Here is a 23698-nt window from a genome sequence, read left to right on the forward strand (position 1 = left end):
CCCCGACTGAGCCACCCAGGTGCCCCTCTTTTTGTTTTTTAAAAGCATAAAGTAGAATAGGAAAGAGAATGTCCTGCAAATAGTAAGGGTAAGTATTACACAAACTCCTTCCCCCAGTTTTAAATACAGACATAGAGTATATTTTTAAATTGTTGGTGACAGGTTAAAAACAAAATAAAAACAAAATGCAGCGGTCTATCAGAGCTCAAGAGGATGGGTAACTAAAGAAGGATCTGGACTGAAGTCCTGCCTCCCACAGACTGGGGATGTGAAGTAGAAAACTGTGGGTCTGGCTCATTTTCCTGACAGACATACATCTGAGGAAACCGTGTGACCTGGTCCAGGCCCAGGGCAGGCTGTCTACAGGGCTGCAGTCAGCTCTGCCCTGGGCTTCTGGTCTCTTACTACACCCCCTGGCCACGTGCCTTCATCTTCAGAAGTGGCTCCTGGGGGGGGGGGGGCTGGGAACCTGACAACCGTAACATGGGGGACACCACCTTAGGCAGCTGGATCATTCTTCAGGTTTCTTCCCCTTCCTGTCTGCCAACTGCCACGTGCTCAGCCCCGCTGTGGAAAAGAGGCAACACCGATTTCAGAGACACTATGTGACAGAAAGGGCCATGGGGCACGGCCAAGTGTGCTTCATCCAAATCACCCAGCTGGTGAGTACCGAGGCTGTAGCCGGAAGCCCCATCTCCCGACTTCCACCCGAGATTCCAAACACACTGCCCCCAGCCTTTTCAAAAGGAGTTACCCGCCATTTTCAGATGTCCCCAGGGCACCCAGACATCTGTTTGGATTTACTGGGCAGACAGCCCATTCCTGACTTGCCACACTTACGGAAGGCAATAGAACGTACAGAGAACTGAAAGCTACAGAGAATCCTTTAAACCAATAGTTCTTAACCAGCGGTGTGCAAAAGAATCACTGAGGGTTTTATGTTTTTGTTTTTTGGGTTTCTTTTCAGTGTCTCTGTGCTGCGCCTCACCCCAGGCCCTCTGAGGCAGTAATCTCTAGAAATGGGACCCAGTCACACATGAGAGTCAATGCCCTACACCTCACCGCAGATAGTAAGCTGAACTACGGGTACTAGGCAGGAAAATGGAAACCCTCCTGCCCTATCCTGCTGAGATGCCCCCTTCCTTCTAACCAAAGTGTTAATGAACTCTCACTTGACCTAAAGGTTGAGGGGAGGGAAGAAAAAGCTTCACAGACTGCAGCCTCCATTCCTGCGTAATCCTGAGTCGGCTTCCCCGAAATCCAGACAAGATTCCACGCTGTTCCTAGCCAAAGCAGGTGCTCTTCAGGCAGGCAGGCCCAGGAGCAGTGTAGATCCGATTAGAGATGCTTGTTCAATATTCAAAATGTAAAACATAGAGGTTGCTGAACCAGCACTTGGAAAAGTTAATTAAATGCCAGGTTTCTTTTTAAGAGCTACTCCATCACTTGCTGATTGCTTTGGCCATTTTGCAGAATGAAGCTTTAGCTCCGGACAGTGACAGGAATGTTCCCCTTCACCTCCCACCTTGTGGGGCTAGGGTAACAGGGGTAAGGACACGCGGGCTTCTTGCTTGCGAGCCAGTGACACACAGACCCGGTGGGTGACTTGGCACGGGCGTTGTCTAGCTATCCCTACTTTCATGTAAAGCCTTGTTCAGCCCAACCCGCAACTGGTCACTCCTGGTTTTCACCCTGCTTCTCTCTAACCCATGCTACGTTTCCTCCCCTTGGCTTCCCATCGCCATCTTTGTTCCTCAGGGGGAGGCCCATTCCCAGGTCCTGCCCCACAAGCCTGTCGCAGGAAGGCTGATGACTGATGCCATCAGCAGTTAACATTTATTGAGATTGGTGGGTACCTAGCACTGTTATTATATTATTTTCTTTACATACATTACTTTTATATTATACTATATATGTATATATTTTTTAAGATTTTATTTATTTATTCGACAGAGAGTGTGAGAGGGCACAAGCAGGCAGAGCAGCAGAGGGAGAGACAGGCTCCCCACTGAGCAGGGAGCCTGATGCGGGGCTCAATCCCAAGACCCTGGGATCATGACCTGAGCCGAAGGCAGAGGCTTAACCAACTGAGCCACTCAGGCACCCCATATATAATGCCATATATATTTTATTGATATATACTATTGTACATTATTTTACTTCATTATCACGTTATCTTTTCTGATTTGCTCCGTTTTACAAACGAGGAGACAGGCTCAGAGAAGTAGAGTAGGTTACCTAAGGTCACCCAGCAAGAAAGCCATAGGGACTGAATACAAACTCCAGCCCATCTGCCATCAACGCCTGCTCTCAATCCCTACATCCCAGAAGCACACAGGTAGCTCTACATGATGGGAGATGCTCATTCCATAGCCTCTGCTTCAAATCCAATTACTATTTTCCATGACGAGGATGCCCTTTCCACTACAGTAGTACTGTACTTTGTCAGGCCTGAAAAATCATTAATGTTCATTTAATTGTTCTGTGGCATTTATTATATGTTTTATTTACAACATGACCGCTCGCATGTGGCAAAAGAGATGGCATGTAGCGAAGTCACTTCTTCCTCTACACACTCCTTTTCTAAGTTCTTCTGCTCAAACACAACTCCCTTCTCTTGGCTTTCAGAGACTGCACTGCCATTCGATGGGCGTGAGTTGGTCAGCCGGGGACCAGCATGGTGGCACAGGTACATCCTGTGATGGCAGCCACATGGGAACACAACTGAAGCCCGGATTCCTGGGGTCATTCTAGCACTCGGTGGGGGAAGAAATGCTGTGATGTGCAGACCCTTCCACCCGAGAAGTCTGTCTCCTGTGTCCTCCCCGCCGGATCAGACACAAGGCCTCAGCTGCCGTTTCCACTGGTTACGAGCTGAAGGGTGAAAGGCAGCTCTAATGTAGACATCATCTCAGTTAAAATGTTTCTCTCGAGTTTAATGGAATACTGCAGAGATCTAAATGGAGATAAAGTACCACGGCTCAGAGAACAGCCCGGATGCTATCTTTATGCAGCATGACAATGTTCGGTGGTTAATTAGACACCGTTAACCTATTTTAGCAGGGGACATAACTGGGATAAATGGGGGGAAGTGTCCTTGAAGCCTCTTAATATCCACAGCACATATTGGACCCTAGACTCACCTTCTTGCTGCAAGACAGAACAGGCTTAAAATAGACCAAAGGGCCAGGCATGTCCCTGACAGTGGCCCGAATGTCCCAAGGGAAGGCCCTCTGCTTGTCCAGCCCCCACGGGCCACGGCCTCTGATCCAGATGTGAAGGGTCTGGACACATGGTTGAAGTGCAACTTGTTACGTGGGAGAAAAAAGCTAGAGCCACAATATGTGGCTCACAGGGGTCCTGTGACAAAAAGAGGAAACTCCACAGCCAGGGGGCCAAAGTTAGAAGCACTTGGCAAGGGAAAGAGCAAGAATGAGCTACCAGTCAAACAGGAGCCAAAGCTACCTGACGTTGCCAAAATATATCATTCCTCTGGAGGAAAAGAAATCAAAATACCACTTTCTTTTGAGGTTTTTCTGCCAGCATCATTTTTAAATGTCCAGTAAAAATCTCCCAAGTGCCTCCGAACCTCACTTGAGGTAAATTTTACTGAGGCATGAGAGAAAGAAGGTAATGTGTCCCAGATCGTGTGACAGCGCGCTAGCACATCAAACACCAAGGCTCTATTTTATACATTGTGTGACCCACAAAAAGAGCCTTTATGTGAAAATCTGAATCTGAGCAAAGGAGACGTTGCCACTGTAAGCTCAGCTACCAGGTCTAGACAGTAGCAGGCCATGGACTGGGTCATCTGCTCTAAGATGTCCTCACACCTATCATACCAACTGAAAGTCAGGTATCTGCCATGGAATTTCACTTGGCAAGTTGCAGCTCCCATGTTCTCCCTTTGCCTTGGCTCTTAGCTCTTCCATTCATGAGTTCAGAGTTCAGTACGTGTCTTCTCCCTCCTTTTAAAGACGAGTAGGAAGTCCTCAGCACTCAAGTGTTGGCATTTTGGGGTTTTAGGTCATATTAGATCGTATTTAGCTTCTGCTGGTATCATCAACAAGATGCCCAGCAGAAAGATGAAAACCGAAGGCCAGGTAGACTACCAAGCCTGGGTGGGTTGAAGGTATAGTGATTTTATAAGGCAATTCCTGGGTGAAGCTTGCCCCCTGCTGGTCAGATTCAAAATACCAACTCTGTTCTGATCCAAATTCTAAAGGTGCATTTATTTATATCAGGATGAAAAAAAGGTTGAAAGTTTTAATAGCTAAAAACAATTAGGGGCACACATGAAATGTATGTATATGTCTGCTATCAAAAAAGTGGAAGAGTTGAGAACTCTAGATCTTTATTGTCTCAAATGAACATTATTTTATTCAGACACTTTATTGGGTAACTGATTATTTGGCATTACTAAGAGGTGGTGAGATTTGGGGATCTTTCACCCAGGATTTTACAGTCTGACTGAAGAAAAGAACATTCTAGAAATAGCAGTAGTACTTCCAGAAGACATAAATAGCTGTGCCTGAAAGACATAAATAGCTGCCTTCCCTGTGCATCTTCTACCTGAGAAAAGAGAGACCAGGAAGCAACCTAACTAGAGTCCCAAGGCTAGCCAGACACAGAGTTGGATCTAGAGACCAAGGTTCCCACTCCTCATCTACTGCTGGTCTCAGCTTCCCAGGACAAGCAACGGAGACAGAAGCAACATGTCATGGTAGCGCAAAAGAGGGAACTAGCCATGCTTGCTGCAACCCTTGGAGGAGACTTTCTAGAAGCCTGGAAGACGAGCAGGCTTGGAGAGGCAGAAAGGCTCCAGCAAGGCTCTTCCTGCTGGAGGAAACAACCTGAGTAGAGGTAGGAGGCAGAAAGGGCCAGGGGTGTTTGGAAGGCAGCAGGGGACCTGGTGTGGCTGAAATGTAGACGAGATGCTGTCACTGATGGTATAAGCGCTATAAATATACACACTGACATTGGTCAGGAATCAGGAGAGAACCATGGGACTGGAAACGAATTTTCACAGGGCTCCCTTTTTTCCTTCAAGTTAAGTCCACAACTGAAAGAGAGGTGGCAGCGAACACTGTGCCACTCATCGGGCATCAAAGGAGCAGGAAGGGGCCGCGTGGCAGAGGCTCTGTCAGTCCTCCCGCTGGGGGAGAGGCTGGGGAGGAAACGCAGGGGGGAAGCCGCACTCCAGGGCAGTGTTTCTCCAACCGACTGACATTTTCAATGCCACCCTCAAGAATTTTGCTACAGCTGCGCAATTTCTGCACCTCCTCCATGTTTTACTTTTACTTCAATACATTTATTTAAAGGAAAACTTTAGCTCCTCAATAGAAAGCTAGCATTACCAGCCATATAGAAGGTAAACTGTGAAAAATGAGCATTTTTTAGAATCACAGAACTTACTTTATCAGGCCGGTGGGAAAGACAGGAACTGTGAGGCTCAGCGCCTAACTCTGGGAAGTGTGGCCATGAGGACGGAGTGTGAAACAAGAGGAAATCATGGGTCCCCGAGTGAGGGACAAACATTTATCAGTGTTTCTGAAGACCTAGATTTCAGTCCATTTTTAATCACTGAAGAGAAGTTTCTGTTCTGTAATGGAGAGACCTATAAAGATCTCCTTCCAATCCCTTACCCACAGTTTTCTCTGCCCCTCCTCTACATCCTGTGGTCCCCCAAAGGCCCATGAATACATTCATACCCAGCCAGGTTGATGGGGCGCTCAAAGAGAAGGTGACACATGCCACTTCAGGTGACGCTCTTCCGCCTAGCTGTCGGGGAGGCCTCTTTGAACACTCTGGACCCGCCCCGGTGACTCCCTGCTATAGAGGAGCCTGGACAAGGCCAAGGACACCCCTGGTACCTCTAAACCTGGCCTCTCCTGCGAGGACCACCGTGAAGCCAGGGGGCCCGGTACAGCCACCTGTGACCAGCTGTGGTGAAAGAAACATGGGTCAAAAAGTAAAACCCCTGGCAGCCTCAGAGACCAGAGAAAACCTAGATTCCGAGAGGGGGCTGTCCTCCGGGTGTATATTCAGACCGACAGATGCCCGAGCGGCTGCTTCTGTACTAAAATTGCCCTTGGTTACTTCTCAGTAAAGAACTAAAAAGAAAAGGGAAGAAGTATGAGGTAGGGAATGACGTACACATAGGCACTTTATTTCTGAGAGACTGAGTCCCTCAGAAGGAGGACAAGGAGATCATTTCTGTCAGGGGAATCCCTAGTCACCTCCTCCTGGCATTTGGCTGCCCCAGCTACAAACCAGCGAGTCCCCCACAGCAGGCTGGCCGGCCCAGGATACATAACTTTGTCCTCTGAAAGTCTGTCTATTCAGTAAGATTGTTTCATACGATCAACACTGCATTTCTGGAAGGGTCCCAGAGGACTGCTGGGAAGATAATTTCTTGCTAACAGGCTTGCTATTGCACAAACAGCATAGCGCATGGCCTTTCCGTGAACTTGATAAATGCGTGCATGTGAGGTTTGTGGACGGGCATGGGCCGTAGAACAAGAGGCACGTTCTATTACACTAATTAGCTGTATGACCTTGGGGAGCAGGCCAAGGTGACCTTTTCTAACTCTCAGATTTTATACCTGAGTCCCTGAAGCATCCCAGGCCTCACTCATTTCTCCCTCTCTAAACTGAAGGGGCCCGCACTCCATGACTTCCCAGGTCTCTCCCCAGCTCTGTGAATGACACTGACCTTGCCCCATCGTTCCTCATTTATATCATTCCGTAGTCTCACCGCGTCCCTCCAGCAGACCCTTCCCTGGAACTGGTTTTTCTGGCCCCAAAATTTCAACTCCTGGGATGTGCTGGTCTGGAGACCCCAAAGTTAACATGGAAGGGCAAAAGGAGGAAGGAAACCCTCTTTTCTTCATTCAATCCTTTTTAAAAAGTATTTATTTATCTGAGAGAGAGAAAGAGAACGAATAGGGGGAGAGCAGAGGGAGAGAGGGAATCTCAAGCAGACTCAGCAGTGAGCGCGGAGCCTGCGGTGGGGCTCAGTCTCGGAACCCTGAGATCACGACCGGGGCCAAAACCAAGAATCGGCCGCTTAAAGGACTGAGCCACCCAGGTGCCCCTGTTCAATCATTTTTAGAGACGATAAACATGAACTCCCTTCCCACATCAGAAACGTAGCACATTTCCCATCTTGGTCCTCCCCTCTCGTTCCTTAGGGGTTATCAAAACCAGCCACTACCTTCCCAATTGCACAGGGAAATTTACTTTCCCTTCACCCTCCTCTCCTGTATAGTTAACCCAGTCTTAACGTTCCTGGTGTTTTCTTCCTGCTTACTAGGACTCCTCTCTACTTCCCTTCTCTCTGAGCAGCTGGAAAGAGGATGTCTGCCTGGTCGTGCAACGCCCTCCAAACCTCCAAACCGAGCTCCCCAGAAGGCAGCCTTTTGTCCTCTGGGTCCTGAGTCCCTGGGCTCAACCACTTGGGATCTGGCCAGCCTATGTGTGGCTGCTAAGCTCTGATCTTGGGCCCTGATGGGGCTTAAAACCAGTGGCCGAGTGGGGCTCTGGAGTCAGAGGGTTCAAAGCAGAGTTCACCATTCACTAGCCATGTGCTCTCAGGCAAGCCACGAAAAACTACAAATCGGTGATACCACCACATTCTGCTTCACAGGGTGGTTCAAAGATTGCAATGAGCTAATTCGTGCAAAGCATTTAGCACAGTACATGGCCCACAGGAGGTGCTCAGGGAACAGTGGCTGCTGCCAACATTATTATTATTACTATGTTATTATTCTCACCCCAGTCTCTACTCCCTATGCTGCTGATCACTGCCTAGGAAAAAGACACACTGTCTTTTTCCTCCTCGGTCCTGCAACTGAACCCCAGCCCTGAGGTGGGTGCTGGCTACATCCGCCCAGCTGAGTTGCTTCATACTTTTTGCTTCTAGAGCCCTTGTTCCCCACCCCCCGCTTCCCACATTCCTGCTGCCCCTTGCTGAACTTGCCTGGAGCCCTCAGTAGACATGCCCAGCAGCCCGCCCTCACCGCCTGGCCTGGATGGTGCCGCCCGTCCTCACAGGAGAAACACTCTGCCGGACTCCCAGGGCCTCTCCACCAGCTGGACCCTGCTTCCTACAACAATAATCACTTCGCCTTCAGCATTAACCTCTGGGTTTTTCAGCGGACACCCCTCTCCTGTTTCCCATCTCCTGCTTTATTTTCTCTGCATTTTGATTCCCTTCTTTCATTTCGGCCAATTCCATTTATCCCTGTCTAAAGGGCAACCTGTTCTGGCTTTCAAATCCTTTTGAAAGCATTCCCCACTGCTGGGAAGCTTCTAGAATTCAGTGAAATTGTTTCTAGGCTCCTTAGCACACCTGACTCTCTGTATCACACAGCACAGTCTTTTATGATAGGACAGTCTCACACAGTGACGTCTACAGCTCTTCCACAGATGGGGCTGGCTGCAGAAAACAACTTGGTACCTACCCCAAAGTCCTTTCTCCTTCTTCTGGATTCAAACCCTAATTCTGTTTGGGTTGGCAACGAGTCCAACTGAAAATAATCAATTCCACAGCCTCTTTCACATTGAGGGGTAGGCACATACCATATTTCTGACCAATGAGAAAGACATGGCAGTCCCAGGAAAATATATCCCCCCATTCTGTCTCTTCCAAAAGACAAATTCCTGCTAAGAAACAGTCCTATGCCTTCACCTACATGTCATTCTCCCTCTTCTTAGCTGGAAAACAGAGGTGAGGCCTGGAGGTACAGCACCATCATATAACCATGAGGCATGAACAAGAGGACAAAGGCCCAAATGGGAAGGATGGTGGGCAGGAGGATGGAAAGAGCTCCATCCCCGTCATCACCATGGAGCTGCCACACCAGCCCTAGACTGTGGAGCCTGGACCTCTTGTTTCCTGAGACAAATCTCTTTCTCTTTAAGCCTCTGTTAGGGGGGTTCCCTATTGCTTGCCGATACAAATGCAACCTCAACTAATACAGCACATCCAGTAGCCAAATGAAAGGTCATCCTAATTGAGAAGGAACACAGATCCCATGGAAAAACAAATCTCAAACAACTATATCTAGTTAAGCATATGGTCTCCTAAGAGAAAGCGAGCATTTCAGTCAGAACAGGAACAGTGCAACCTCGGGATTGGAATAAGCAACATCACTGAAATCTGCTGGGAAAAAAGGCATCCAACTTGGGGAGAAAAAAATGAGCAGACTCTCTCCACAAATTTGTCTAGTCTAAAAAGAGAACACTCTGCTATCAAGAATGGAGAGGAGGGGCGCCTGGGTGGCTCAGTGGTTTGGGCTGCTGCCTTCGGCTCAGGTCATGATCTCAGGGTCCTGGGATCGGGCCCCGCATCGGGCTCTCTGCTCCACAGGAAGCCTGCTTCCCTCTTTCTCTCTCTCTCTCTCTCTGCCTGCCTCTCTGCCTACTTGTGATCTCTGTCTGTCAAATAAATAAATAAAATCTAAAAAAAAAAAAAAAAAAAAAAAAAGAATGGAGAGGAGACCACCTTTAAGATGATTCCACATGAGCAGAAATGGGTCTTTTTATTCCAGCAAATAGCCCAAACCATGAAACATCAAAAAGGCATTCAGAGGTGCCTGGGTGGCTCAGACGGTTAAGCATCTGCTTTTGGCTCAGGTCATGATCTCGAGATCCTGGGCTCGAGTCCTGCCTCGGGCTCTCCTTGGCAGGGAGGCTGGTCTACCCCTCCCTTGGTGCTCTTCTTCTCTCTCTCTCTCTCTCAAATAAATAAATTTTTTTTTTTTTTTTTTTAAAAGGGCATTCCGAAGAGGTGTTACAGTGTGTCCCTCACACCACTGGTCACAAACCTGTCAACACCTCAGTGGCTCCCTGTTCTCTAAATAATTAACTCTATGCCCAGAGTTCAAGGTCCTGCACTCAAGACCGTTTCTACCTCACCTATTTCCATCCTCTTCTCTAGACAAACCCTGGGCTTTAGTCACACAGGCCTGTTCATTCCAAACTCACTGTGGCACACTCAGGCTGCACCCCCAGCCTCTGTGCCTGGAGGGACTTCTCCGCCTCAGTGTCTGTCAGCTGCTTCATTTCAAGGCAGTGATTTCGAAACTAAAATGTTTCAAGTAACCGTCTAGAAAGCAGCTTTCAGAAGTTCAAACATCCCTTCTGAGTTCTGGAGGGCCTGTGAGACCACTCTGCTTTAATGCTGAAGAGACAGAGCACGAGGGTGTTGAGCTAGCAGACCTACACCGGCCCTCTCCTCCTCTCTCTCCCTGTTCAGTGTCCTCTGAGAAGAAATCTGGCATACCCCAAGGCTTACGCATTTGGGATTTCCCAGGATCAAATCCAGTGCTGAAAAGGGAACTCGGAGATCACCCAGTTCAGACCCCTCAGGGAGCCTCCACCCAGGAGTCCACACGACTTGCCCTGAGGTGACACGTTTGTGTGTGTTTGGCAGAAGGGGACTAGAACACAGGCAGACATCCCAACTCCTAATAGGTGCTTGGGGAAAGGGTTAGTGGCCCTAAGAAAGGAGGGCGGCCAGAAAGGAGCTCAGGAAATGGCCTGTCTTTCACATGTACTCGGGGCACCCCGCTCTGGGCTGATCTGGATTACTCTGCCCTCAGCCTCAAAAAGGACTTAGAGGCCCGAAACCAGAGGCGGGGCTGCTGGGCACCAGTAACTAGAACTGGCTCTCAAGCACCTGCCTGGGAATGGATCCAGTTCTTGGAGGGCACTGCAGGGTTAGAAGGAATGATCATTTCCAATGCCTAATTGAACTTAATGATGAGCCTAATTATGTGGCAGGACTGGCCTGGCCTTAGCTTGGGCCCCTATGTGCAGGCTGCTTCCTTTGCACACACCTTCCTGGGGCCCAGCAGCTGGCTAGAGCACAGCTCTGCACACACCTAGGCCAGAGGAAGTGAAGGTCAAGTGCTCACTCCCTGTTACTCTTCCCACAGGCCGACCAAGCTGGATGCTGGAACCACATGCAAACAGTCCTCATGGAACCTCTGCCGAGGACCTACTGAGTGCAAAGGTACTAGACCAGGAGCCAAGGGCACAAAAATGGAAGGCAGCGAGACACAGAGAATTAAGAGAGTGACCCTGTAGCCAGGTGTGCCCAGGCTCAACCCGTAACTGGTTCCTTACCAGCTATGGGACTTGGGGCAAGTTACTTAACCTTCCAGAACTTCTACTTCCTCATCTGTAAGCTAGGGCAATAAGAGTACCTATCTTACCAGGTTGCTTTAAGGATAAAGTAAGACAACTGTGCTTAGCTGTGCCCATCACAAAAGCCACAATAAATGAAATGCCCAGCACAAAAGCCACAATAAATGGCATAAAAACTAGAAATAACTGGGGCACCTGGGTGGCTCAGTTGGTTAAGCAACTGCCTTCAGGTCACGTCATGATTTCGGGGTCCTGGGATCGAGCCCCACACCGGGCTCCCTGCTCAGTGAGGAGTCTGCTTCTCCCTCTCCCCCCTGCTCATGCTCGCTTTCTCTCTCTCTCTAATAAATAAATAAAATCTTTAAAACAATTAGAAATAACCTCAATGCCCACCAAGACAGTGAAGAGCACATCTCCACCATGGCACCGCGATGCTGCAGTTAGAAGCATGGGAAGAGTTCCAGATGTACTGCTAAATGAAAAATGAAAAAAAGGAGAACACCCTTAATATGAACCTATTTATGTAAAATAGATAGATAGATAGATAGATAGATAGATTGATTTCAGTAAGCATATCTATTGTGTAAAATTATATATTGAATATCTATTGTTGATAAAAGCTGACCGACAAACTGTTACCAGGAGTTACTTCTAGAGTGCTGACTAGCCTTGGACAACATGGTGGTTTCAGGCAAATTTAGCTTTATCTGTCTTGTTTGAGTTTTTACATCATTAAAGTGCTCTTGGCTTCCTTGCACAACTAAAAAAGGCTTTTAAAAAGTATACTCCCACTGAGCTCCCCAGCCATGGAGGAGGGATTCAAGCAGACCCCGGACCAGCACTGCTAGGGACTAGAGACTAGAGGCTACTAGAGGCTAGAGACTAGACTCTGACAGGAGGTGAGAAGAAACTGGCTCTAACCTTCTGGTTAGACCTCTGCACTGTGCAATGATCCAGAGAGAGAGACAGGAATATTCCACACCACGCGGTGTTTTTTGGCTGTTACCTAAGGGATACTTCCGCAGACCTATCATTTCTTCCCTGACCCTCCGAGACCCTCTTACTTTGCGATCCTACCCCTGGCCCCACAGAATGAGTAGCTCTGGCCACAGAAGACTTTGCACTTCTGCAGAATGAGAAACTACAAAGGGCCACAAGTCAAAGCCTTCATAGGACATGCTGAGAACTCACTCCAGAACCACTCCTGGTTTTCAGTTACAAACATCAAATACAAGGGGCGCCTCCATCGGTTGAGCCTCTGCGACTGTTGGTTTCAGCTCAAGTCATGATCTTAGGGTCTCACTTGGTGGAGAGTCTGCTCGAGATTTTTCCCCTTCTTCTCCCTCCCCCTCTGCTCTTCCCCCCACTCTCTCTCTCAAATCAATCTAAAAAAAAATTCAAGAGTAGCTTAACTTGTTAAGAAAAGCTCAAGACCTGAAAGGAAGTTGAGAGCAGGCTTAGGAGGAAGTGGGGATCAGGCCTGGACAGCGGGGTCTTCCAGCGGGCCTCCCCCCAGGCCTCCACACAGGTCGCCCCACAGGCAACTGGGAAGCAGTTCTGTTGACTTAGGCCCTTAGAAACACAGCTACTGGATGCCATGTGGCCTCGGGGACCTCAGTGGTCCCTTCCCTGGTACACAGGCATAAACAACAAGTTCACCTCAAGTCATGACACGCACTTCTCCCCTCCTCCTTGGGCCTCAGGTACTCACCTCTGCGCCAGAGAGGGGACTGACTAGGGCCACTTGTCAGGGAGACAGCTCCACTCTTCAGAGTGGGAAGTGAAGTGTCCAAATGCTACTCCACATGGGGGCTTACAGGAACAGACTGCCATTGCCTTCCACTGGGAGGCACTTGACAGAACTGCAAGATTCCAATTATTTCATATTTAGTCATTTGCATAAGTAAATTGGTTTTGTGACACTAGACAAGCCATCCAGGGCTCTAACCTGCATTGACTATAACACAGAACATCTCTCTGGCTCTTAACTGAACAGCACTGTGTGTGAAAATGCCCTCCGCCGGTACCTCAAAGAGAAAAAGCTTCATGCATGCTTCTTATCTTTTCCTTAGCCTAAGGGGTCTATATGTACCTTACCTGAAGCTTTTATGATACTTTCCACAAGATCATGTTATATTCAGTACATGAATAAATGTGGGAAGTCTGCTTTCCCAATCTGGGAAAATACTACATCTATGGTGAGCTTAGGATTACTTTTACTGAGATGGGAAAATCTGGAGTACTACATAGCCCTTAAAAATGAGACAGTTCTACTCTGTCTTGCAATTCAGAAAGACCACCAAGAAATACTGTTGTACGGGGGCATGTGGGTGGCTCAGCTGGTTAAGCATTTGCCATCAGCTCAGGTCATGATCTCGGGGTCCTGACACCGAGTCCTGCATCAGGCTGTCTGCTAGGCAGGGAGTCTGCTTCTCCCTCTGCCTATGCCCCTCTCTTCCTCATGCTCTCTCTCCCAAATAAATAAATAAATAAAATCTCTAAAAAAAAAAGAAATAATAGATATGTTACCATTTACGCAAGGGGATAAAAGACTATATGAACCTGTATTTCTTGTAAATGTACGAAGTCTCTTTGGAAGGATACTGGTGAACAGTGGTTTCCTCTGGGAATGGAAACGGAGTGCCCGGGGGGAGCAGGGAAGGAGAGCTTTAGCTTCCTATCCTCCCTCCTTACCCTTCGAATTCTCTGCTATGCACATTCCTAATGTATATAAAAATAAATTAATAAAATTCAGATTCACTGAGGAGTGCTAATGTTTCAAAAGTTGACAGGAAATTATACAATGACTTGGATGGAGGAGTTTGTTTGAAGGGTGACTTTTAGTAAGGACCCCATTGCTGTGCACTGCGGGGCTGGGTGGGAAATGACAGTCCTGTTATAATCTATTACTCTCACTCCTTCCCACCAACCAGCTACCAAAGCCGATGAAATCTACCAGAATGGTGCAAGTGTGTTGAAATGCGCAGGGCCTAGGGAGAGAAGGAGTTGGGCACATTCCGCATCTCCCACTGCTTCACGGTGGACACTTCTTTCTTCATGAGCTATTTCACTGCACACAATCTAGGTGTTCTTTACTTCATCTTCAGATTCTACTGGACATATGTAATTTCCAGCAATAAACAATGTAATTAAATTCCAATTAAAAAAAACTGTGAATTTTCCAAGTTCAATTAAAATAGAAACTGATCTAGACCTTCCTTTACCAACTTCCTGTCCAGGCTCTGAACACAGGTGGAGAGCAAAGCCAGAAACTGCTGTTTGGGAGCCTATGCAGAACAAACGAATACAAAGTGTACATTAAGGAGATCTGCTGTTGAGACCCGAGGTTACCTTTTCTGAATATGCCATGTCTTAGAGGCCACGGAGTGGAATTGCATAAATGCATGAGAAAGCACGATAGAAAGTCGAGACAGAGGTCTACACTGGAGGCTTTCATGGGCATCTCTAAAAGCCACAGAATCAGGGACACAGCACCCAAGCCCTGGGCACAGCTACTGGAAATGGGTACACAACTAGCTACCAAGGACTTTTCCTTCTCACTACCTCATATGCAACCACTTCACTGATTTCACCTGATCTTGGACACTCGCCTCTCACAGCCGACCTCACTGAGAACCAAGTTCACCCACAGTGCCCAGGACCCCCAGTCCTGACATGCTGATCCCGGGTTCCTTGTGATGGTTGGCAGCACGTGGAAAATAAATTCTCAATATTTCTAATTTGTTTTGAAAACTAAACAAAATTATGCTTATTGATGAAAATCTGAAGGTCAAATTAAGATTTTATAGTTGGAAGTACAGACATAGGGATACTTGGTCCCTTTTTAATTACTGGAGCTCTGTAAGAAAAGTCCCAAACTCACTCACTGATCAAGCGTGAACTGAGCACCTCAATGTGCCGGGCACTACAGACTCAGAAACAAAATACAGACAAAAATCTCTTGGAAAGTAACCGTTGACTAGTTACTAGAAATACCAATGCAGAGGCAGCTGCAGCTCTCAGACAGGTCAGCAGAAGAGAAAAAAGGAAAAACAAATAGGGAAGAGAAAGAGCCACAGGTGGTAAAACATTACCCAGAAGGGTGTTTGTTGTATCAGCCTTTCCACCTTCTTACAGGTTGGAAACTTTCTGAAATAAAGACGGGGAGGTGGGGGGAAGGCAGGATTATAGAACATGAACTGTATTTCAGGCCACCAATGAGGTGACAAAAGAAAGTATTCTTTATACAAGAATTTTTGTTAAGGGAAAATTGGAAAATCACCATTTAACGTCCTTCGATTGAAATCACGCTCTAGGCCACAATTCTGCATGGACGCTACGACTTCTAGGTGGGAGTTTGGTGGGGGGCGGAAATGGAGGGCACATTCCTGGCCCGGCTCATGGATCACAGCCTTGCCTCACCTGGAGCCCCCGCACACCTGCGCCTCTCACACCTGCCTGTGCCTTCCCATGCAACGCAGGAGGACGGGCAGAGCACCACCCTCCGAGTACTCCTGCCAACATGGTGAGCCGGAGTCTAACTTGCTCTATCTAGATGTAACTACAGCTACCCAAGGAACGTGAAGGACAGAGGAACAAGCGAAACACCATCATCAGGAAGCGCAAGCCAAATCCAGAATGTGGGACATTCCACAAGACAAGGTAAGAAAGAAAGAAAGAAAGAAAGAAAGAAAGAAAAGGGAAGGAAGAGGAAAGAAAAAAGAAAAAAAGAAAAAAATCAACAGCATAGAGAAAAAGGGAGGCAGGGGTGTTGCAGAACGAAAGGGAGGCTAAAGACATCTAATAACTAAATATAAGGTGTAGACCTTGATTTGCCCTTTTTACAATCCAACTGTAAAAAGACATCTTTGAGACAATGGAAGTATCTGAATATGGCTAGATATCAGATGACATTAAGGGATGATTTTTAATTTTGACAGACAGGATAATGGAATGATTGTTAATAAACAAAAATAGTCCTTATCAGTTAATAAAAATTATCTTCAGAGGAAGGGGGAGGGGAACAATGACATTCTTTCTATATGGTCAAGCTTCTCTGTTTATCTTTGGACTCATAAAGGATAAAAGATTTCTCACATCTATATGTATACCTTCTTAACACTAAGTAACTACATACAAATACACATACACATATAGATAGAAAGCCCAGTACTACACACACACACACACACACACACACACACCCCTCCAGTTCTTCCTTCATCTTTTTCAAAACATAAAGCACTTAAAACTATCATTGTAGGGGCGCCTGGGTGGCTCTGTCAGTTGAGTGTCTGCCTTCAGCTCAGGTCATGATCCCAGGATCCTGGGATCGAGCCCTGTGTCAGGCTCCCTGCTCAGTGAGGAGTCTGCTTCTCCCTCTCCCTCTGTGTGTTCTCTCTCTCAAATAAATAAATAAAATATTTTCTTTTAAAAAACCCAACTATCATTTTAATGGAAAACTTGGGTGACAGACAGGACTGCGTGCATGGTCACAGCCTAGGGACCTTGTCAACTGTGGGCCTGGCCCCGCAACCCCGCGGCTGAGCACCCACATCTCGGCACGCTGATACCCACTGGGCAGCACAGGGCACACCAGTGGAGAAATTCCAGCTAAGCTGCCCTCCGTGTTAAGAAACTGACTCCCATGGGGAGAGAAAGCCTGTCACAACGCTGGTGCAAGAGGACAAAACACATGTTTGCAACAGTGCTTATAGATCTAGAAGTCCAGAGGCTCTGTGAGTTTTTGCCTTTCACACTTTTGTGGCCTAATAAGAATGAACTATTCACTGCTAACAAGAAGGTACAGAGACTCTGGTATGGCAATGACACATACACAGAGAGAGGACAGAAGCCCTTTAGTATTCTTGGAACATCTATGCCATTAAAAGAGAGACAGAGAGAGAGAGAAAGAGAGGAGGAGGAGGGAAGGGGGCAACCTCGGGCCTGGCACTCGGCTGTTCTCCCGCCATCTTGATGTCCTTGACGCGTGCAGATGGTGTGGAAGTGCTGGCACCAGAACAGCCCAGGAGAAGGAACGAGCGGCCAATGGAGATTTATGTGAGGAGAGTGAGATGGACAAGGTAAAATTGTCAGGAGGAGTTGTTAGAAAGTAAAATATATTGTGACAATTCCACTCCTGCCGTTCATCAATAAACTGACAGATCATTTAGTGTCAATTAGGAGTGATAGATGGACAAGTCCCCATGATCCTGGGCCAAAATTAATGGCTGGGAGGGAGAGGGTGATTGAAAATGACGGCTGACATTGAGAGCAAAGTCCTGAAAGTCCCTGAGGGGCCATTACTTGCCTCATTCCCTTGCAGATCAATGCAGGGACAAACCCAAAAACAGACACTTTGAGACAAAACTTAATCAGACTACCTTTCCTTCCTCTCTTTACCTCTCTTGCCTCTCGTTCAGCTCTGTTCTCCATGGCCAAGTCAGCGACCCACAGGCTATAAGGGCCCCAGATGGAATCTTTGGCATAGCTATGACTTTGGTGCCCGGAGAAGGAAAGGTAGTGATCCCAATAGGCCCCAGAATATTCCTGAATACGGCCCTTTCCTGCGGCTCGGGGACAAGCATGGGAGTCCTGGTATCCAGAATCTAGCCAGTGTGGCGGGTGATACACGTTCTGCTCTCTATCTTGGGTAGTGTCATACAAATAAAATAAATCCCAGAAATTCACATTCCTGGGCTATAAGCTCCTGGTTCGTATCTGGAATTAGCCCTTCTACCTCCCACTGGCAACAACATAGCTGTAGACCTCTGTAAACATCCTTTTCCTCCTGCCTCCCTTGTAGAGAGGTACCTACCTCTAGAATGGAGCCTACCCAACAGAGCTGGTACAATGCGCCTATAAGGAACAGCTGTGGACTAAATGTTTATATGCCCCCCCAAATTCATATACTGAAACCCTAATCCCTAACGTGATGGCACTTGGAAGTGGGGCCTTTGGGAGCTAATCGGAGTTAGAGGAGGTCCAAGGGACCCACATTGGGATTGGTGCCCTTAGACAATGAAGAGATACAAGATCTCCCTCTCTCTATATACACACCAAGGAAGGATGTGTGAGGATATAACCAGGAAGAAGCCCTCAACAAGAGCCAGACCATGCTGGGAACTTGACCTTGGACTTCTGGCTTCCAGAACTAGCAATCAAGGTGACAGATACATGTTTGTTGTTTCAGCCACCCTATCGATGGCACCCCGTCGATGGCATTCTGTTCTAGCGGCCTGAGCTAAGTCAGTGTCATTTTTATCATTTCAAAAGAATTCAAGTAGAGTGTATGACTTTCCAGCATGAATTCCCTGCTCTAAGCAATAAGGCTACCATCCCCGCAACACTTCTCCGTACACCAAGGCTCTCCTCATGATCCTCTGTGCATGCGAGTCCACCCAGCCTGACCTCCGTGTCCTCTGCAAGGGACCCCAAGTCCCTGTGATCTGCGTCTCCTCCGATGTCCCGTCACCGGCGTGAGCCAGTCCATCTGGTTCTCACTTGCAATGTGCTCCTTCCTGATTTTCGTGAGCAAAAATCCCCAATCTTCCCAATGTGAACCCAAGCTCTTACAGGGCAGGAAGCACAGACACACTCTGTCCTCCCTGGAGTGCCCCACAAGGCGCAGGAGGCCACGCTTTCCAACCTGAATGGGTGGGTCCTTGATGTGGCCCGACGACGGCCGCTCCTACCCCTGGCCAGCGGCCTGTTCCTCTTCCCGCCACACGCCTGGCCTACCTTGCCGCCAGAGGCCAGCTCTCCTCGGCTCCAGTGAGCTCAATGGTCTGCCTTTCTACTTTGGAAAAAGAAGAAAACCAAAGGCCCAATCCAAAATGAAATTCCCCCAACTCCCTACTCCCTCAACTTCTCTTGATAGCTCACCCAGCCTTTCCAAGCTCCCTCTTATCTTGGAGGAAAAATGTCCCTGCCTCCTTCTGTCCAAGGTTTATCAACCTCTGTTGGAAGGGTTAATCCTTCCAAGGATCCTGCTTCTTCCAATCCTTCCTGCAAGCTCTCTTTCCCCACATGTGACACACATGGTTCTTGACACAAACCCCTCCTTCCAAATACTGTCCCCTATTTTCCTTTCTTTCTCAGGGAAGATCACCATTTCTTCACCTCAGTTCCTCTTTAGCCCCGAATATGGCTTCTGCCCCAGTGCAAATCACCGTAACCTTCTCAAAGGCCCCTAGTAACCTCCAAACAGCCAAATCCAAGGCTCTGTCCTTGGCTTCTATCTGTGTAGATGACCAAGTTGTGCCTCTCTTTTGGCCTCTCTTCCAAACTGTGGAAAATTATCTACATGGACCACCACCGGCCTACAAATCAGGTCTCCCCTTCTGTGCTCCCTACCTGACAGCACCACCCCCAACCAAGTCATCAAAGCGAGGCCCCGTGCAGGACCTGCCCCTCCTCTCTTCTTTGCCCTGTATCTGACCTATGGTCCCCAAAGCTCCGCTCCTATCCAGGCTCACACCACTGCCCTTGTCCAGCTCTTACCATCCTTCAAACAGAGTATTACCTTTCCAACTGCGCTTCAACCTTCCAGATCTCCACTTCCCACACTGACAGCAAAGTGACCTGATCTGAGAGCAAAAACACCAATGAGATCATTCATTTGTTCAGTTGGCAGTCACGGAGCACTGGTTATGGACTGGCACTATTTGAGGTACTGGGCATAGGTAAATAAGAGTGTGTCTCCTCTCAAGAAGCTTACATTACAGGAGAGAAAAAGAGACTGCATGTATGTGCACCCATAAATACAGATATGTACGTATGCATATACGTCACGTGCGGATACATGAAGAGAAGGGAGCACAGAGTGACGAGGGGAGCTACTTTTTATAAACTGAGGTCAGCAAGAGCCTTGCTGGCCACGGTAAGAACTTGGGGATTTGCTTGGACTGTGGGGAATCCCACTGGAGGGCTCCGAGGAGACAAGGGAAATGACCTTGCTTGTGTTTTAAAAAGGTCCCTCTGGCTCTGTGGAGATAAGACGGAGGGAGAAAGGATGCAGGGGGAGACCAGTTCAGGACGTTCTCAGTTGATCCGTTGCTAGAAATGACAGTGGCCACAGCCGAGCACCAGTGGTGCAGACCACAGACCTATTTCATCTGCAGACTTCACCTGCTTTGCTGACAGACCAAACATGGGCTGAGATGAAAAGTGGGGTCCAGGAGGATTCCAAAGTTTATGGTCGGAAGTAACGGGGAGGCCAGAGTCACCATTTACGGAGATCTGAGGGAGACTCTGGCAGGTGCAGGTTAGGGGATGGGACAAGACGGGTAACAAGGAGGAGCACTGATTCAGATATGCTGTGACTGAGTCGTGTATCCAAGTGGAAACTTCACCTGGATGACTGGATGTTCGGGGACAGGACTAGATGGATATATATTTTGGAGGTGTCACTGTGAAGGTGACAGTCAAACTCCCGAACTGGGTCGAGATCTTGCTAGCGTGCATGTTGACACAGAAGAGAGAAGGTTCGAGGATGGGCACTGGATTCCCCAACATTGAGAGAAGTCGGCACTAGGCCACAGACTGAGGAGACACACAAGATAATACTTTGAAAAGTAACATATAAAATGGAAAAATATCTTTTTCCTGGAGCAAACTGATTTTCTTTGGAAAAATCTTCAATATATTCATTGAGATATTCATTTAAAATATTCATTTTTGAGATTTCCTTTTGTTCTCTAGGCAGCAGATACAAGGTTTGTCTGATCTCCATATTTCAAAGTAAATTCCAGATATTACAAGCACTAAAATCCCCTAATACCTTGGAAAAATGGGGCGACTCTGGGAGACTCTCACTGATATATGAGACCTACATTTCAAAGTTACCTTCTTCTCCTTGGTTAGCACTAGAAAGTAGTGCTATGTTCTATAAAGCAAAGAGTGGTATTTGCCAGCAAATGAATCGATGGAAAGACCACTGGAACACAGTAACAAGTCTGAAAGTAGACTCAGGTATGTGCGAAGGTGTAGAATTATGATACAGGTGGTTTCTAAACTTACCAGATAAAGACGGATTTTTAAATAAATGGTGGTGGGACCATAGCCATTTGGAAACAGATAAACTGATCCACACCTTATATCATGCAGTAGAATTAATTCTGAATGGATCAGAGATCTAAATTTTTAAAATGAAAGGGTGAGGTCATTTTCCAATAAAAGATGATCTCTAAAAACTGGCAGTTAGCTTGTGGGTCAAAGTTTGCTGAATCTGGGGCACCTGGGTGGCTCAGTTGTTAAGCATCTGCCTTCGGCTCAGGTCATGATCCCAGGGACCTGGGATCGAGCCCCGCATCAGGCTCCCTGCTCAGCGGGAAGCCTGCTTCTCCCTCTCCTGCTCCCCCTGCTTGTGTTCCCTCTCTTGCTTTCTCTGTCAAATAAATTTTAAAAATCTTCAAAAAAAAAAAAAGTTTGCTGAATCCTAGTATATAGAAACAAAGAAGAGTAAATTAAAATTGTATATGCTTATGTTTAATTCTGCAAAAAAGAGTATAGGTCGGATAGACCAGAAGCTAATAAAGAGGTTACCCATAGGGGATGGATGGAAATGAGGTGGACGGAGTAAGGATGACAGTGAGACTACTCTGAGTGTGTTTCTACACCATTTTCATATGATAAGAAGTATATCAAATCACCTGTTCTTGCCCCAAACCTACAACTTGAACCTGATCATGAGGAATCAGAGAAAACCAGAATTTAAGACATTCTACAAGACAACTGGCCAGGACTCCTCAAAAAAAAAAAAAAAACAATATCTGAGAAAGCAAGGGAGGAATTGGGATTATTTTAGAACAAGAGCGATATTTCAGATAAGATGAATTTATCTAAACAAATGTATCTACATAAACTTAAATAAAAGTTATTCTGGCTATAAAGAGGTAGAACTACCCGATAGAAGGTGTGAACTCTGACGGGATCCTGGGGCTATAAAAGACATTTCGGGACACCTGGGTAAATTTAAATATAAATTCTTATTAAATATTAAATCATTATGAAATTACTTGGATGTGAGAATAACACGGTGATCATCTGGAAAATGTCCTTAATCTTGAGAGATGTGTGCTGAAATATTCAGAAGTGAAATATCATGACTTCTGCAACCTGTTTTCAAATGATTCAGGGGGAAAAAGTGTATGTGTGTGAGACAGAGCAGGGAAAGGAAGGGAGGAAAGAAAAAGGGTATATTCTTAAAGCATAGGTATATTTTTAAGGTATATTTTTAAGGCAACAAGTGCTGAAGGAAATTCAAGATAAGAGTAACATCTGTATTTTAAGAAAAAAATTTCCTTCCCAAGTCTACATTAGTTAAACTTGATAGTCGGCGATCCTCTGCTGGTGTAGTAAATATTCTTTTCTGGTTTACTTTCGATCTATGATTTCGTGCAAGGGATTAAAGACCAAAGTGGTTTGTAATCCCACAATGACTAATGGGCAATTCTGTTCTGTTTAAAAAGTTACTTTAAGAACACAGAACGAGGGGCGCCTAGGTGGCTCAGTGGGTTAAAGCCTCTGCCTTTGGCTCAGGGCATGATCCCAGGGTCCTGGGATTGAGCCCCGCATTGGGTTCTCTGCTCAGCAGGGAGCCTGCTTGTGATCTCTGTCTCTCAAATAAATAAATAAAATCTTTAAAAAAAAAAAAAAGAACATAGAATGAGGGGACGCCTGGGTGGCTCAGTTGGTTAAGGGACTCCTTGGCTCAGGTCATGGTCCTGGAGTCCTGGGATCAAGTCCCGCATCGGGCTCCCTGCTCGGCAGGGAGTCTGCTTTTTCCTCTGACCCTCCCCTTTCTTATGCTCAATCTCTCTCAAATAAATAAATAAAATCTTTAAAAAAATATATTTTAAAAAAAAATAACACAGAATGGGGGTCAGAGGGTACACTTCCAGTTATCAGATAAGTAAGTAATGGAGATGTCATGTACAACATGGTGACTACAGTTCATAATACTGTAGTGCATAATTGAAAATTGCTAAGAGTAGATCCTAAAGTTCTTAACACAAGGAAAAATTTTTCTGTGACTATGTATGGTTACAAATGTTAACTATATATTGTGGTGGTCATTGGCAATATATACAAATACTGAATTGTTACATTGTACACGTGAAACCAATATAATGTTATGTGTCAACTATGCTTAATAGTGTCAACTATTAAAATATGCCAGTGTTTAAAAAAAAGAACACGGAATCCTACAATATGGATGATCTCTAAAAACATTAGGTCAAGTGAAAGCAGTTAGTCATAGAGGACCACATAAAGTAGGATACCATGTATGTGAAACGTCCAAACAGGCCAGTCAGAGACAGAAAGCACAATGGTGACTGCCTACGGCTGGGGAGACTGGGGGCACATGGGAAATAACTGCTAATGGGTACCAGGTTTTTCTGAGAGGAGGGTGATAACAATGTTCTAGGGGCGCCTGGGTGGCTCAGTGGGTTAAAGCCTTTGCCTTTGGCGCAGTCATGATTCCAGGATCCTGGGATTGAGCCCCGCATTGGGCTCTCTGCTCGGCAAGAAGCCTGCTTCC

At 46.8% G+C, this 23698-nt stretch overlaps 1 protein-coding gene across 1 annotated transcript in view; it reads right to left on the reverse strand.

Annotated features, from left to right (window-relative positions):
- Positions 1-23698, reverse strand: part of IFT43 (intraflagellar transport 43) — a 79646-nt gene that overhangs the window by 25782 nt on the left and 30166 nt on the right. The window lies entirely within an intron of this gene.

Source organism: Mustela lutreola, chromosome 7, assembly GCF_030435805.1.
Source record: "Mustela lutreola isolate mMusLut2 chromosome 7, mMusLut2.pri, whole genome shotgun sequence".
Lineage (NCBI taxonomy): Eukaryota > Metazoa > Chordata > Mammalia > Carnivora > Mustelidae > Mustela > Mustela lutreola.